The sequence below is a fragment of the Lactuca saligna genome, chromosome 9 (assembly GCF_052625555.1).
Source record: "Lactuca saligna cultivar CGN05327 chromosome 9, ASM5262555v1, whole genome shotgun sequence".
Lineage (NCBI taxonomy): Eukaryota > Viridiplantae > Streptophyta > Magnoliopsida > Asterales > Asteraceae > Lactuca > Lactuca saligna.
In genome coordinates this window covers 68297457-68314701 of record NC_136425.1, presented here as the reverse complement: position 1 = coordinate 68314701, position 17245 = coordinate 68297457, and the positions used below count along the sequence as shown (strand labels likewise).

The 17245-nt window shown below is 35.7% G+C and overlaps 1 pseudogene; it reads right to left on the bottom strand.

Moving 5' to 3' along the window:
• Nucleotides 1-14160: 14160 nt before the first annotated feature.
• On the bottom strand, nucleotides 14161-15145 carry LOC145014388 (PRA1 family protein B2 pseudogene; annotated as a pseudogene).
• Between the last annotated feature and the right edge of the window lie 2100 nt (nucleotides 15146-17245).

Genomic DNA, 17245 nt, shown 5'->3' with positions numbered 1-17245 from the left:
AGTACCCGGATTATGTTTGACCAAGTTGTGACAATACGCCGGAAGTTTGGTAAAAGAATCCTCTTTCGTACCCCTTAACGACAACAATGCATATTGCTTCGCACGCCAAGCCTGATGGTATGAGATATTGATATTCAATTGAGCATTCATATCATTAACAATATCTTTTCCCCGATAAACTCTACTATAGTCTTCAGCCAAAACATCAACAACATATTCACCCAAAACATATTTGTTTGCTTGACGGTGATTAGGTTGCAAAAATGTTGAAGAACATGTGTGTACATCAACAAATTTATTCACTTGGAAAAGTCCATCATAATTTTTAATTGCTTTTGCTCTTAGTAACCAAGAACAATTTTTCGAAACACACACAACTTCATACCTTGATTTGGTGGATCTACTTGTCCTCGTCTGGAAACCTTCTCGAAGACATTTTTTTTACCAATACACCGCTTTAAAAGTTCTTTGTTCTTAAATATACTCTCACATTGAATCTGTTGAAGATTCATGTCTACCATCTGTGTTGGGATATCTTCAATTATATTTTCAACATATTCCGAAAAAAATACTAATCATACAACGTTGGAAAGTGGTTGGGGCATTACACAATCCAAATGGAATTCTTCGGTATGAAAAAGTGTCAAATGGACATGTAAAGGTTGTCTTTTCTTGGTCTTCCGGTGCCACCGGGATTTGGTGAAAACTGAAATACCCTTCTAGACAACAATAATGAGATTTCCCGGCCAACCTTTCTAAAATTCGGTCGATGAAAGTCAATGGAAAATGATATTTTCTTGTGCTTGCATTGAGTTTGCGGTAGTCAATACATAATCTCCACCTGTTTTGTACACGGATGGGGACCATCATACCTTTGTTATTCTTGACCACCGTGATTCCTGTCTTCTTTAGTTCAACTTGCATAGGGTTCACCCACTTTCTATCTGAGATTGGATAAATCATTCTCGCATCAAGAAGCTTCAATATCTCTTTCTTCACAACTTCCATCATTGGCGGATTTAATCTTCTTTGCGCATCTCGGCTTGGCTTGCATTCATCCTCCATCAAAATATTGTCCATGCAAGTGGAGTGGCTCAATACCTTGATATCTGCAATTGTCCAAACTATTGCTTCTTTGTGTTCTTTCAACACCCTGACAAGGTTCTCTTCTTCAAATTCAATTAAATGAGTTGAAATGATAACCTGAAGAGTTTCATTCTTTCCCAAATACGCATACTTTAAGGGTTGAGGTAGGACTTTCAATTCTAATTCTGGTGGTTGAACAAGGGATGGAGGCAATTTTTTATAAGTTAAGGGCAATTCGATTTTCTTGACGTCAAATCTTGTAGATTTCTTCACCTCCAAATTATTTACCAACTTCTCAACTTCCAGATCTAAAGAATAAAGCTTTAATTGCTCGGCTAGCTTCCCACAATTAAATCCGTTGCTTAAGATCATCTCCAACATATCACCATTAGACAATTCAAACAATTTTTGAGTTATTGCTTCAACAACATCAGCAAAGTACAAAGATGAAGCATCACTAGGATATCTTATAGCATCATAAATATTAAAACTTACTGTTTCACCATCAAACTACATTGCCAAACTTCCTGCATACACATCAATTTTTATCCTAGCCGTCTTCAAAAATGGTCTCCCTACTCAAATTAGGGCCGACTTGGAGGATACTTGTTCTTCTAGATCAATCACATAGAAATCTGTCGGGAAGATTAATTGGTTCACTTGCACCAAAACATCTTCTAAAAAACCTCTAGAAAAGACGCTTGATTTGTCCGCAAGAGAAATTATGACATCAGTTTCACCTAAAGGACCCAAATTCAATGATTTATATACCAAATAGGGCATGAGATTGATAGAAGTGCAAAGATCGAGCATAGCTCTACTAAAAGTGATATCTTCTGAGAAATGGACCAAGGATCATCCTAAAGAACAAATTATTGGTGAATCTTATGAGAAAGTTCTTACTTGTTCTCAATTAAAAGCGAAACAAACTGCATTATTCTCTAAAGTTGAGTTCTGTATGTTTAATTTGTTCATCTCCAAAATCGAACCGAAAACAGTAAATGTTGCGCTTGATCATTCTGATTGGGTTCAAGCAATGCAAGATGAGCTCCATGAGTTCGAACGTAACCGAGTTTGGAGGTTGATTCCCACACCAAAGGATGCTTCTGTGGTCGGCTTGAAATGGGTCTTTAGAAACAAATTGGACAAAGAGGGGAATGTCATTCGAAACAAGGCTCAGTTGGTGGTAAAAGGATATTGCCAAGAGGAAGGGATAGATTATGAGGAAACCTTTGCTCCAGTAGCAAGGTTGGAATCAGTTAGAATCTTCCTAGCATATGCTGCCCATAAAAACTTTGAAGTATTCTAAATGGATGTCAAATGTACTTTCTTGAATGGAGATCTAGAAGAAACAGTGTATGTTGAGCAACCTCCCGGGTTTGTAAACGAGAAATATCCTGATCATTGCTATGTGTTGGATAAAGCGGTTTATGGTTTGAAGCAAGCACCGAGAGCCTGGTATGAAACCCTAACTCGTTTTCTAAAAATGTTAAAATTTAAGCAAGGTTCGGTTAACCCTACCTTCTTCCAAAAGAAATAAGGCGAACATCTAATGATAGTTCAAATTTATGTTGATGATATCATCTTCAGCTCTACGAATCCTAGCTTAACAGTTGAATTCATAAAGTTGATAGAGACTAAATTTGAAATGAGCGTAATGGGTCCAATTAATTTTTTCCTTGGTTTAAATATTAGACAGAGTCCAGAAGGCATCTTTATCAACCAGGAGGCGTACATAAAGAACCTATTAACAAAATTTGGCATGATAGGTGACTCTAAAGTTAAGGTTCATATGGCATTTGGCACTAAGTTAACACCATCTCTGGAGAAACCTGCTGTTGACATAACGCTTTATCGACAAATGATAAGGTCCCTTATGTATCTAACAGCTAGTAGATCGAACATTATGTTTTCTGTTTGCTATTGTGATAGGTTTCAAGCTAATCCAAGAGAACCTCACATGGTGGCTGTAAAGAATATATTCCGTTATCTAAAGCGAACTTCATCTCTCGATTTCTGGTATCCTGCCAAATCAGGAAGCTTTTTCTGATGCTAAGCTTGGAGGGTGTGGTCTAGACCGAAAGAGCACTACAGGTGGATGCCAATTTCTTGACAGAAAACTTGTTAGATGGTAGTCCATAAAGCAAACTTGTGTGTCACTTTCAACAGCAGAAGCCGAATACATAGATGTAGCTTCTTGTACTTCTCAAGTTATATGGGTTCAAAGAAAGCTGAGAGATTACGGGCTGAACATGAAGAAGATTCCTCTCTATTGTGACTCAGAAAGTGCAATAAAGATTTGTCACAATCTAGTGCAACATTCCAAAACTAAACATATTGCACTTAGATATCATTTTATCAAGGATCGTGTCGAAGATGGGAACGTGGAAGTGCACTTTGTTCGATCCTCTGATCAACTAGCTGACATATTTACCAAGGCCTTACCTGAAGCATGTTTTAATAACATTTTACAAGGTCTGGGAATGATGGAAGGAGAATTGGTACCGAATCCTCGAATCCTGCATTAAAATTAGACAGGCGAAATGAAGCGACCGCTCGGTCTATTTCGGCTCCATAATTTTCGGGAACCGAAATGAACCGACCGCTCGGTCTATTTTGGCTCTGGAATTTTATGGAACCAAAATGAACCAATCACTTGGTCTGTTTCGCTTCATTCAATAACACTAAGGTTTCGGTTGGATATTATGTATATCTCTATTTTTATTTTTTTATCTTTTATTTTTCAGAAAACTTCAAAAATCTAAAAAAAAAAAAAAAAATCTTCAGAAAACCTTAAAAAAATCAAAAAATATTTTTTTTGTTTTGTTTTTTTTTTGTTTTGTTTGTGTGGTGTGTGTGTGTTTGTTCATCCTTTTCAATAGGTTCCAAGTATAACAGTACAACAAAGTTCGGAGTTGGGGCAGGTATGATGCTTATTTTATGAACTAGCTAAGGGTCCCTAGAAGCATGTTGCTGCATGTTGACCAAAGCCTCTTAGAGTTAGAGCAAGGCCTTAATGATTCGATCAATACCTATCGTTTCTTCCCAATCAGGCTGTTCTTATCTACTCAGTCTAGAGCTACCTTATCTTCTCATATGAGTTAAGAGTTTCTCTACTTTGTCATGTTTTTATAGCAAAAGGTACTTTCGGTTCTTTCACCATCCTCCTTCCATTTCCATCCACTATCGGTTCACAACTGTAACCCTTGAGACTCTCGGTTCTTATCACTGAGGTTTATGGTTACATCAAATCTGTGTTTATGATCTTAGATACGAATACCACATGCTGAGTGAAACCCAAAATTCAACACCTATAATGAATTGCCGGTGAATTGTTATATTCAAGATCTTACTGGTTACCTACTGAAATCTCTCTTTTTTTTTGCGAGGTCTTTTATGAATTTGTCTAAAACCAAGGTTTTTCTTCCCATAAAAATCCAATTTATTTTTGTTTTTTTACATTTCTATAAATTCTTTTGTCATTATAAAATATATCCTACCTATTTGTTCAACAGACCACATCGGTCTCACAAGTACTTCATCCAACACTCGGTCTTATATTAAGAATCGATGTTTGGTTGAAGATAAGTCACCTTAAGCCTATGTATTGAAAAGAATCCTTTCAATGTTTCTTTACAAACACTTGATCGTATTCTCAGGAAACTACACAAGCACTTCAAGTCATTCCTGACTTTGAAGGAAGTGATTCTTGCTCGGAATCCCCTGCTTTCTGTCTGATAATAAGACATCACTCACATCCCATATACATTTCCTTTATTTCTTTATCTTTTGTCACTCTATTGCACGAAAATTTTTAATTTTACAACATTCTGATGATGTTATGTTTGAGTTTTATTTGTCCTCTAGTGAAACAAGGAAAATTCAAGTTCGTATGGCAAGTTCTATTTCAAATGTTGATTGAGGAAAACCTTTTGGGCACGTGAATTTGAACGGTACCTATACGCATGCGTGCTGCCGCATACCTAGGAGCACCCAACCTGTCACATCGCGCTTTTTCAGGTGATGTTTTTGTGATCACATCATTATCGTCACGATTTTTCTCTCTCCTGGCAACGGTATATAAAGGGTTTCGACGATTCTTTGTCTTCTGCCAGCAACAAAGTTTCTCAACTGTAAAGACGATTTAGACTATTCATCTTCCTTCTTCGATCAACAATGGTGACTTCTTCATCCGCTCATGATGAGACTACTTCATCGGCATTTCGTTCCATTAAGCAAAATCAGAACATGATCATCGAACTCAATCCGTTCCTGTATGATTCCTACATGTTACACGTTCTTGAGTGTTTGAAGTATTCTCCGTTGGTTCTTGCCCTAACCCAATCTGAAGTTGTTCCAATGTCTCTCTTGTCCCAAGTCTACTCTTCTGCAACATACGACAAGAACAAAGAATGCATTTACTTTCAAATCCCTTCCAAAAAGGCCTCTATTTCAAAATAGAGGTTTTGTTCTTTGTTGCATCTTGTTGTGGATTCCTCCGTCATCTCACCCAACTTCATCACTACTGCACAACTACTCTTGATGCTTTATGAAATGGGATATACTGATGTGCTAACCACCATTACAAAGGTTAAGAATTCGTGTCTACCATCCCAATGGAACGAGCATCTTACTCTTCTTATTAAAAGTTTAGCGGAACAGAGTGTTAGATCTGATGGCACCAACAAAGGATTTCTGACCATTCCCTATGGCATTTACAACAGTCTAAACCTTGATTATGGGTCCATAATCTGGTCTCAGGTTGTGCAGAGTCTCAATGCTTCCACTCAGCATTCCGAAATTTCTTGCAGAAGGTTTTCGACACTTATTACAAGGAGGGCTATCGACACTCTGGATATTCCGGTGATGAAAGATGCCCTAATCGCGTCCATTACAACGTTTCATACAAAGAAGATCATTCTTTCTGATCCAATGAAGTTTCCACAATATGGCTCTATTCCGGAGACCATGTATTGAAGTGTCACAGCTGAAAGTCAAGTGATGGCTGATTATCGAAAACTTCCTCCAAAGGAGCTGAGAGTTCTATCTCTAGAGCAACAGGCTGCCTTGGATGCAGTTGACAAGCCAAGCAACCGAGGCAAAAGGGTAACAATCAAGAAGGAGACAACAAAGGAGGATCAACCTAAGCCTTCAAAATCAAAGAAGCGAAAGCCGGAGAAAGAGGCTTCTTCTAAGCCAAAGAAAATTAAGAAGATGGCGAAGAGATCCAAAAATCCAACTCCTCCTAGTTCTAACAATCAAGAAGATGATGAAGAAGAGGAAACTCATCAGGAATCTCCAAGAGGTAATACTCCACCAAGATCTCCTACTCCATCTGAATCTCCTTCTCACAAACTTCCAACCCCACCTCCATCACCGACACTGAAAGTTCCAGTTCCAGTTGTTACCACATCACCACCAACAACCTCTTTTCCACCACCACCACCACCAGTTTCTTCCGTTTCTATTCCCACAACCACCTTACCACCTCCTAGAATTTCCCAATCCACCACCACTAGTATTTCTGAACCGACAGTAATGGTCAACATATCTGATACGGGGGCACCTACTGAAACCGAACCTCCAATAATTACTAAACCTCTTTCTCCAACAACTCAACCGGTTCCGATGCCACTCTCATTGGTGCTAATGATGAGTATGACTCCATATACTTCAGTCCTTACCGACATCCCACCGATGATGATGATGAGGATCCAATCACTAGCTAGCACTTGGAGAGTATAAATGAAAAGTTGGACAAACTGCTTGCTGATAATAAGGCTTACAGTGGTGTTGTCCTGAAGGCTTTTGTGGAGACTGCCATTGGACAACACACAGACTCTATTGACAAATCCACCAAAGCAATCAATGAGTATGATTCTACTTGCAGAAAGGCCTCTGTCGATGTTGTTGACGTTGTTCATACTACACAGATCTTCTTGGGTTCTCTTAAAGGGCATACCGATAAGAATGCCACCAAAGTGTAAGCCTCAGTGGATTCTCTTTCCAAGTCACTACAGGAAGAACAAATGAAGTTTGAAGCTGTTCATTCCTCCATCCAAGCCGAAAATACCTCTCTTATCAGTTCAGTTTCCTCTTGGATGGACTCACTTCATGTTGATATTGCAAAAAGAGAGTGCTTTAAAAGAAGACATTGCTCGCCAAGCCTCTACCATTGAAGTTCAGAAAGTTCAACTTGCTCAAGCCAAGAAGGAGATTGTTTTATTAAAGACAGAGAGAGATGTATTTAGAAGTTGTGCAGGGGAAGTAAAGGATATGCTCACCAACATACTTGGTGCTCATGATTCAATACTGACTCTGACCATTCGGAACCATCTCACCACCAAACTGCTTCCAACCCTTGCTCTGTTACATGAAATTAAGGGTGTTTCGAAGAAGTTTGTTGCTCTGAAACAAGGGGAGAGGGTGTTTATGTTACAACCGAACTGAAGGATAATGTAGCTTCAGGTTCTGGTTCCCAAGCAAAGATTAAAATTGTTAAAGATGATAGTGACGATGAGATTGAAGAAACGATTGTTGATGCTCTCAAGAGAAAGAAAAGAGATAGAGAGTTAGATGAGAATTTGAAAATTGCAAAGGAAGCAGAGGAGAGGGAGAGGAGAAACAAGGAAGAAGAAGAAGCCTTAAACTGCAAAAAGGCCTTGTTTCCCTTGTGGACGAAAGAGACATTAATCCACCAAGCGATAGAATTTCCAAGTGTTTACTGGTTGGAACTTGTTGCTTCGTTCGATTGTGATAACTCTAAGGAGTCCCAGTTCGATATACCGACCACAAGAAAAGCGTTTACGTTTCATTGCTTTGATTGGACTGCCGAGGTTCCTTTCCCTTATCCGAAGGTTGACCAAGAGCTTATCGATTTTTATCTGACTTATGGGCAACCTCAGTACCTGACATGGAGCGCACATAAAATCATAACTGTCAAGGTATTGAAACCGACACCTATTGGAAAGTTTGTGAATGTGAATTTCAAAATCACTCGAGGGTCTGCAACTCGGTGTCAATGATTTCTTTAGCAGATCTTCCAAATCTTAATCCTTATGATTAGATTCTGTTGTTCAACATCCTGCTCACCAACTCGGGGGAATATGAGTCGATTCTGGAGCATTTGAAGAGGATGTTAGCTTTGTATGTTTATGAAGTTACAGGTATGGATCAGGAAATAGCAAAGGTAATGAAGAAGAAGGTGACTGTCAAGTCGACACTGAAACCAGGAGATGTGAATAAGATGAAGATTGGCCAGATTGATTCAAAACATCTTACTGTGATGTTTACTAAAGGCGAAGGTCATAAATTTTTGTTCGCTCTTGTAGATAAACATCTATTTTCATCGGACTGCTTAGAGCACATAATCAACATAATTCATCGGTGCAAGCAGAACTCCAAAGCAGATAAGAAGTACTTTACCGACATGCTTCGGTGGTACATCACATTTCGTCATCATCTTTTGGCCATTATTCCGAAGCTGTTTAAAACAGTCAAGAAGTCTTCTGCTGCTCAACCGAAGTAGACTTTCAGTCCCATTGACGCAAAGGGGGAGATAGTAGAGCTTATTTGTGTTGCATCATGGGCTTTTTGTATTGTATCTGGATTGGGCCTGTCCATCCGTGATTATCTTGTAGGGTTATACTATATATATGCATGCATGTATGCATTATATGTTTACGACTTTCATTACGTTTAATCTTTGTAACCCTAAACGCTTCTACAGTCGAAGTTCTTAGTCGAGCTCTTTAGAGGCGTTGAAGTATTAATCATATGACATATTCAAAGTCATATTCGTGTTTATATTTACGTTCTTAATTGTTTGCATGCATAGAATCAAACGATCCTGATAGAACTAAGTTCTAACAGTCATCTTTCATGTACATGGGTTGTAGGTTGGATTACCAAATTGTAAGGTTTCTTTTTTGTTTTCAAAAGAGGATGTAAAGAAATGGTGGTTGTGGGGATACTTGTCATCTCCTGTGACGTACACTATGAATGAAATTGTTGTGAATGAGTCTCTTGGGAATCAATGGAAAGGAGTAAGTCAAGTAATGCTTTGTGTGTTTGTTTATATTGATATATAAATACGAATGTATCACGAGGCTCATTTTTATTAAAAATAAAATAAAATAAAATAAAATAAAAATTGTTATAGCCATTGAATGGTACCGCATTAGGAAAAATTATTATCACATTTGGAGGGCTCTATGAGGAAGCTTATTGGTACTGGATTGCAATTATGACATTTGTGAGATTCATTTTTGTCTTCAACCTGGGTTTTGTTGGATTAATGTCTAAGTCCATAACTATAATTGGTAAGACTTGACCCGACCCGGCATGGTCCATTTGGGTTGCATGTCATCATGCACTTGGATAGACTAAAATGAGAGAAATAAGACACTTATGGTTATTAATATATTATAAGTTCTAGTATATTAATAATAAGAATAATAAGATTATTTAATTAGTATTGATCAAGAATTAATCTAGGATTAATTAAGTGATCAAAAGAAGACTAATTAAATATATGGGTTGATTGTACAAATCATCCATACTTATATAGTGGGCTAATGCTCCATGGATTATCTAGTTGGGCCAAAACCCATATGATGCTCCATGGATGCTCCATGGTGTATTTGAACCCATGGATCCAAGGAAATGGAAAGTCATGACAATTAGAGTTTACCCTAATTGTATAACTATATAAGCATCTTATTCTTGAGGAAAATCGGCCACTAGAGAAAGTAAGAGAGGGCTAGCCGATTTTCATGAAGTGTAGAATTCTCTCAAGTTATTCCAAGTGTATTTGGTGTTGTGTGAACCATTTGAGGTGTCACACTTGGGGCACTAGGCACTCAAGCTTCATGAAGACATTCTACATCAAGAGGTATGTATTCTATCTTGTTATATTGATAGTTTTGTATGCTAGATTAGGATAATACCTTGGATGTTCATATTTGCATGTATAATAGAGAAAACATAGATCCAAGGTATTTAGGGTTGCATGTACACTTAGATGTGTTAGAATGCTCATAACCCAACAGGTTTTGCTTTATCTCTAGCTATCCTTACCCATCAATATGTCCATCTTTGACTTTTTGACTTTTTGATTTTAAGTTTATTACTTAAAATGTTTCTTTTGTAACATTTTTTAAACCCTACAACATTTGGGAAAACTTAGTCCTGTGCAGTCTAGGACGATAATTATACAATGATACAGGAGTTGCTGAACTATCAGCCATGACAACCAAAAATGATGTTACTTAGACCCTAAGAAAGGGATAATTTTTCCATTCGAACCACATTTAATCACTTTTATAGTTATTACCTTCTTCTTCCATTTCTATTTAATGACAATTCTTTTTTTTTTTATCTAACTTCTTAACTTCCTAAATATTGGTATTTAGATTGCAAATGTTAATTAAATCATCTTTATTTCATGTATATCGGTGTATTTGCATAGATTGTAATCCCCGACTTGCTTACAAATTTGTTGTTTAATGTGATGCAATGTATGCAACACATGGTTAATGAACTAACTTGTGATATAACTTTGATTGTGCCCAACAGAATTTGAATGCAAAATTATTGGATTTTGGATTGACAAGGGATGGAACAACCGGTGGTAAAAGTCATGTGTTGCTCTTGAATATTTATCCACATGCTACATCTATATTCCTATTATAACATTATACTTTAATAAATCTACCCATATGTAGTGATATCAACCAAATACACAACAATTTTCATTGTTATAATCTGATAAAATTTTCAAAGTACAATTTATTTCATTACTATTTTTTTTAATTTATCAATTCTTTTGGTTATTAAACCATTATACTTAGAAAGTAGAACACTATTGTGCATAAAATGTAACCAGTAGTCAAATACATATGTAGTTCGTAAATACATCTAAGTTCTTTTTTATTATATAGATTTCTTTTGTTATTTCGTTAAACACATTGTCGTTACTCATTATGCAGTTTGTGATGCAGATAGTCAAGCAACTCAACGAAGCATGATGCAAGGTGTGACAGACATTATATATATCAGCACATCACTTCAAAAAAAATTCATCGTGGGACGAAGCCTGTGCTCACCTACTAGTTAACTTTTACTTTGTCTTCAATAATAATCATTAATTAAACCCCTTTAAGCTTTATTTTAGGCTATAACGATAGTCAACAACATTAAATCTAACATCACCATTCTTATGGTTACAAACCCTTTTCTTGAACAACACATATTTGGCTTATCCGTAGGGTTTATGATCTACTTTATATGTTAATTACATCTTATAACATCTATTATGATTATAAAATTATAGATTTTGCTCCATCATGACCTCATTCAACAACCTTGACCAAATGCTAACTTGGCTTCAATCCAATGAAAGAATAAATGATACATAACATAGATAACTGATGGTATACAATAAATTGTAATTAATCCATGTTTAAAACCCTTCATCCAACATAACTTGATTGAAATCACTATAGAGCTCTTCTATGTCATATAGAAATGAATTTAAGTGAAAACAACTCAAATAATAAAGTTGTCTCATTTTAAGACATGCATTTTAGTCAATGTTGTAAAAATCGATCTAAGCGGTGATTAGACGTTACGTAGTCTCTTTCTATCTACAATTAACGCTAGTCAGTCGAGTTAATCAAAGTCGGTCTCGAGCGGTCCTAGGCAGTCTAGGGTGTTTTTGGTGGTCAAAGTCGATCAAAAACTTAAACAGTCAAAATTTACAAAAAAAAAAAAAGGTACATGATTAGTTAAATTGATGGTAATTGGTGGCTAGATTATGATGACTTATGACTAAATTTGTGAAAAGATCATTGATTAGTCGAAAAATTATAATTGGCGTGTTTGGTACGGAGCTTTTGGAAGCGTTTGGGAGCTTCTAGCTTTTAGCTTTTGAAAAAACGATCTAATTTAAACAAAAAACTTTGTTTGGCAGTACGAGCGTGTAGCTTTTAGTTTTAACAAAACACTCCGATTTTAAAAGCTACTTCATGTAGTGTTTAACAAAACGCTCCTGAGCTTTTGAAATCAATTTTCTTAATTACCCTTAAACATATATTTATATATTTATTTATTTTTAATTAATTGTCCTTTTATGTAATTTTATATATTTGAAAAGCTTACAGCTACTTTTGTCAAACATTGGTATAACAAATAAAAGCTACAGCTTCTCACTACTAGTTACCTGTTATACGCTACCAGCTACCCGCTACCCACTTCCAGCTAACAGCTACTTTTGTCAAACACGCCCAATATATGATGATTCAAATATTTAGAAAATCGAATATCTCAATATTTTATGATTATTTACTTATTTTGTTAGGATATATGAAATATTTATTTTTATTTTTTAAATTCTATTACAATGGTTTCCGCCTAGACGCCGATTAATTCCGCCTAAATTGATTAGACCATAATCCAAGTCGATTGCCCGACCACCGCCTAGCGACTTTTATAAACTTGATTTTAGCCGATACATCTCTACTTGAACCTCACGATATTTCTTTGTACCTACTCAGACCAAGAACTATAACCCCAAATAAATTTATAACACTTTTCTTAAAATAGTTCTTACTCGGACACTTTTCTTGGATCGATCACTAACATGAACTTTGTTGTTTTATGCATAATTTTCTCATACAATGCCCAAAAAAACATGATATTTTTGTTTTGGCTACCGTTTTAACTTAGATATGTGTTTAACTACCTAGAAGATTGAAAATTTACACTAGGTTTGGACTAATAGAATTGTGCCCAAGTATTACATCATTTAGTCCGCATATAACATTCTACATGGGGAACTTTGTTATATAACATGTATATCCACTACTGCATCACTTCAAAAAAAAATTACATCATACACAACTTTTACTAATAATAGTAGAAATGAGTTTACACTATATTTTCCCAGCAAGTGAAAAAATAAAAATTACTTGTGGTTGGTAGATTGTTTGAACATTAATGTCATTCATATACTATTATAAAGAGCTCATTTCGTTATTATATAGTGAGTTAGTTTTCATATACTATTATAGAGAGCTCATTTGGTTATTCTATAGTGAGTGAGTTTTAACCGAATAACTTGTTGTACCTAAATAATTATTTAACTTGGTTGTCATTCTTTTTTAGTTGAAAACTAATCAAATAGGACGATGATAGTTCATTGATGATTCCAACCTTAGATTGTAGAAAGAATCTAACTATTGCACAACACAACTTATAATCATGCATTCTAAACAATTGAATAGTTATAATCCAAATGTCAAATATGTTGTATGCTAGAATATTAGAAAAAAAAAAGTTGTAATTTAATTGTTTTTCAAAACTCTTATATACTTAGGCTTGAGGGGTGATATCATATTTGTCACCATGCTACATCACATTTTTTTGACATCCACCTCACTTCATTATTTTTGCCACACAATAGCATGCCATTTTGGTGGGATACCAAAATTGAATAAAATAAAATAAAATAACCATTACACACCCTCTCTCTCCTCTCTCGTCAGCATTCAATTGCAGTTTCATCTTGAAGAGCTCGACAGGGCTTGTATATGCTAAGTTCGCCACCCCTATGTCGAGCCTTTTGCAATGTCACTCCCTAAAACCTCATACATATTTTTTAGTAAAAGTGTATCATCGGTGCATTATTAAATCAAATCTGAGAACCTATTTGCTAAATTCCTTGATTTCTCCATAACTATATTCTTGATAACTTTCTTTGAGCTTGTATGGTCTAATTGAGACTTCCAACTAGTTGTAAGTAACTTTCTCATGTTAAACCAAGTATGCTAGGTTCATATTTCACTTTGATTTTGTCCAACAAATTGCTTTAACACAAACAAACAATTAAAGATTTGTTTTTTCGATCAATCTCTATTCATTTTGAAAACTAATCATGATTCACTTCCATATTATAAGTGCATTCACATTTAATGAGAAAAATGTAAACTAAGTATGGTTCCAATTTCCAAATACTTTATGGGAGGAAAATTGGAGACGAAAGAACGAAATTGACAAACAGAAAATGCAAGAAAATTCTAACAACAAAACACGCATCAATGTGCTTTGATTATTGATCAATATATCAATCTTGTTTTAAGAAAAACCCCCAACAATTTCTCAAAAAAAGAAAAAAACATATATACTTAATCACCTGCAAAATCAATAGATGGAAATTTACATTGAGAAATGTGCATCAAACTTCATCCCGATCATCAAACGCGTGGCATGGGCTGAGCGCGTGGCTTAGGCTGAGCGCGTGGCATGGGCGGAGCAGCAGCGACGGCTGCTGCGGCGGTCACAGTAAGAAAAGAAAGAAATCCGACGGCAATATCCGGTTGCTGATCTTCTACAAACACTTCTTGCGGAATCCTAAATGCTCCATGAATACAAAGCATCCCTAATCCAATCAATGAGGAATACATTATGAGCGATCCCAATCCAGTCAAGAATACGATAAGAATCGTGGAAAGGATCAAGATCCCAAGGGCTTGACGATCGGAGAAATTGTGTTCAAAGAGGACTACAGGCTGATCTGGTGATCGGAAAAGGTAGAGGTAAAGCCACGCCCATACAACGCCGACAAAGAAGAAGAGAGAAATGGGATGTGAAAGGAGAGATAATGCAACGAAGACGGCGAGGATGGCGGAGTAGTTAACACGAAAGTAAGATAAGTTTTTCCGAACACGAGATACCGCTTCCGAGAAGGTTTCCGGACAAGAGAAGTTGGAACGGTCGATGATTTCGAACCATGGGCGGCGTTGTGCAAAAGATTCGCGGAGGGTGGCGGTCATGCGGGAGAAGAAGGGGCGAAGGTCGGGATTATTGTTGACCGGGATTTGTTGGGGGATGATGGGGGTGGTGGCTGTGATGGGGGTGTATTGATGGATGCGTGATGGCGCCGTCGCCTTTGCCATGACCTTGGCCTTCGACGTCGCCATCGTGCGGTGGCGGTGTGGAGCGGAGGAGGTGAATTGATTTGCAGGTTCGGATGTGGAATGTGACAATGAAGAGAACTGTCGTTGATACAAAACGCGTTATTGTTATTTCAGTTACTGATTTCTATTATTTACCCCTGAACTTTTGTTTTGTGTGCATTAATGGTTGCATTGTTTTATATCTGATTTATTAATCCCTAATGAATATGGGAAAGTTGTAGGGTTTTTTTTGGTGATTTTTTTTTTATTTAAACCGAAAAATCATCAAATTTATGTGTTTTTATAAGAAATATTTTTGATAAAGTTTCAAGATTTTGGGTCTGTTTAGGGTTAAATTCCAAATTAATTTTTGTTTACAAAAAGAAAAGAATGTTGACTAAAACTTTGGTATAACCATTTTTGATTGATTCGTAAATTTAGATAGTATCCTGTCCTATTTCGTTAATTCGGTCAAAATATTAAGATTTTTCTAAAGATTGTGTAAGTTTTAACCAATAACCAAAATATTATGATTTTTCAGAACATTACCTGTGAACTAATGTATATTTTTATTAACAAATCATTTATAAACATAACATATATTTGAGAAGGGAAATGTGATAATGGGATCAAAGTTTATCAAGTAGGTGGGGACACCATCATAAAGGTTTAAATGAGTCTTCGAATGAGGTGTTGGACCTTTAGCATGATTGAGAAGGGAAATGTGATAATGGGATGGGGAGGTTGTGAGATATTTATGATTAGACCTAGCAAATGTGCCGTGTCGGGTTTGTGTCATGTTAAAACAGTAAACGGGTGGAGATAGCTTGACCCTAACCCGACCTGTTTAATTAACGTGTCGTGTCGTGTCAACTCGTTTATTTTCGTATCGAGTTTTGTGTCAGGTTTCGAGGTAGTTGTATATCTTAAAATATATCGTAACATGTGAGGTTGAAACATTAAATATATTGAAAGAGTATGGTTTGGATAGGTGGAAAGGAAATGTAATAGTTGGGATGCGGAGGGGAAATGTAATAGTAAATTTACATAGTAAATGGAATTAATATGAGTTGGAAGGAGAATGAGGGATCATGAAGAGGAGGAATGGTTGAGAGGATTGTGTAATTTTGACGATAACAAAAAACTGAAAATAAAAATCTTGACTAAAACGGCTAAGTGTATTCCACGTTACAAAACAAGTAAACCTAAAAGTTTTTTTTACATATTATTTTGTTTTTTTTTAGTTTATTTAAAATGTTCAGAAAACTTACATATAAACAGGTCATTTTTTAGTCATATTTGGGTTGAAATTCTCAACCTTAATCTTACGCGTTTATTTTTCGTTTTGTGTCGTATCAACCCGTTTAATTAAACGGATTGAAATATCTTACCCAAACATGCTTATTTCATGTCAGGTTTCGTGTCGTGTAAGTTTTTGTCACCTATTTGAGTATTATAAAAAATAAAAGTTAAAAAAAAAAAAAGTTTAAAAAAAACCATATAAAGATAAAATAATATTTTTAACTCTAATAATGACCAAAAAAAAAAAAAAAAAAAAACTTTCATGGATGGTCTGTACTCTGGATGAAAAAAAAAAAACCAACTAAAGATCAAAATTGGATGTTGGAGTAAATTACAACGACTATTTATGTAATTTAATCTATTTTTTAATTGATTGGGGACGCTTCAGAAGAGAACACCCATACCATACCGACAGCAGTGCTCTTTACACTCTTGCAAATGCAACATCGCACAACATGCCACCTCATTCATTTTCTTCCATTCATTTTCCGTGTGTAAAGTTTTTTTGTGGGCCAACTTTGGATTAACGAACGTAAATCTGGGTATTTTTATGCACCCAAAAAAATTATTAGTACGCCCGTTAATAGAAAATTTCGTACCACCCCTTAATAGAAAATTTGGGTAAATTAACTATTATAATTTTATATTTTTTTTCTTTCATAAAAATATGATCATTTACTTTTAAATGCTTTCCGATTTCATATTGAAATTTTAAAGTATTTTTTTGTTTTTTTTTTTTTTTTTTTTCAATTCTACTTGTGTCCGAAATATCAATTATCTTTCAAATGGTTGGTTTTATGCCTTAATTTCCTAAGTAGTTCTTAGAGTAAATTACACGATTCGTTCCTCGTATAAGTGTCAAAAAGCACGTTTAGTCCTTATTTTCAAAGATTAATTCGGAC